The sequence below is a fragment of the Acyrthosiphon pisum genome, chromosome A1 (genome assembly GCF_005508785.2).
Source record: "Acyrthosiphon pisum isolate AL4f chromosome A1, pea_aphid_22Mar2018_4r6ur, whole genome shotgun sequence".
NCBI classification, from domain to species: domain Eukaryota; kingdom Metazoa; phylum Arthropoda; class Insecta; order Hemiptera; family Aphididae; genus Acyrthosiphon; species Acyrthosiphon pisum.
Window position 1 is genome coordinate 158340127 of NC_042494.1, and position 1010 is coordinate 158341136.

A 1010-nucleotide genomic window follows, 5' to 3' on the forward strand; every position below is an offset into this window, starting at 1 on the left:
TATCAGGTAGGCAATCTACCTGCGGTAGATCGCGGACCCCGTGCTGTATGTACGTTAGTGTATAATTTAACTCTAAAGTATCAAGTTACTCTAAATACCAAGTTTGTCGTATCCTACCTATTGTGGATTGATATAATCAATTAATACAAAATCCTAACCTAACCTAACCGTACTAAAATCAGATGAATAAACGCAAACGCATATAAAAAAAGGTAGATAAGTGGATATCGCTCTGCTGTACAGTAGGTTACAAGTGGGTCACTGTATAATGGATGGTATTAAATTTGAATTCAATGATATAATATCATTGTATAAGAAAAACGATTCTGAGCGGAGACGGTATGTCAGTCTAGGTATAAGACATAATATTATATAGTCTATGGTATTAAAGAAAAAATTACCTATGATAAAGTACCTATAATAAATTCCAAATAAATCATATCATAATATCTATTAGGTACTTATAACGCGTTATACACCAACAACAAACCGTGATACTATCATAGATATATAATAGTATACTTTAGAAGTTTCAAGTTTACCCAAGAATAATATTATACATTCACAACAAAATAACTAAAAGAGTTATCCTAGGTTTTTAATATGTAATTTCGTCCAAATTTGTACTTAAAATGACTATAAAAATAAACTGTTTAAATGTATATTTTAGATTTTTTGGTAACATAATTAATTACTTACGTGGAATCTTGTTTTAAATTTTTAATTCTTAGATACAAAAATTGAACATTTTATAAATTTTTAAGTACAAAATAATTTTTCAAAATAAAATTTGATAAATTTTGTCAAAATTTGATCTTTAAATGCTTATAAAAAAAAATTGTGCCTATGTATTTTTAATATTTTTCAACTGATATTGTAACAATATATCACGAGCTTTGTATTAAATTTATACACTTTTTGGCCCAACAGAAAAACTTTATTGATATTTATAGAAAAAAAAACTAAAAAAATTTAAAACTGAAAATATCCGTAAACAGCTCAAAAAGAGT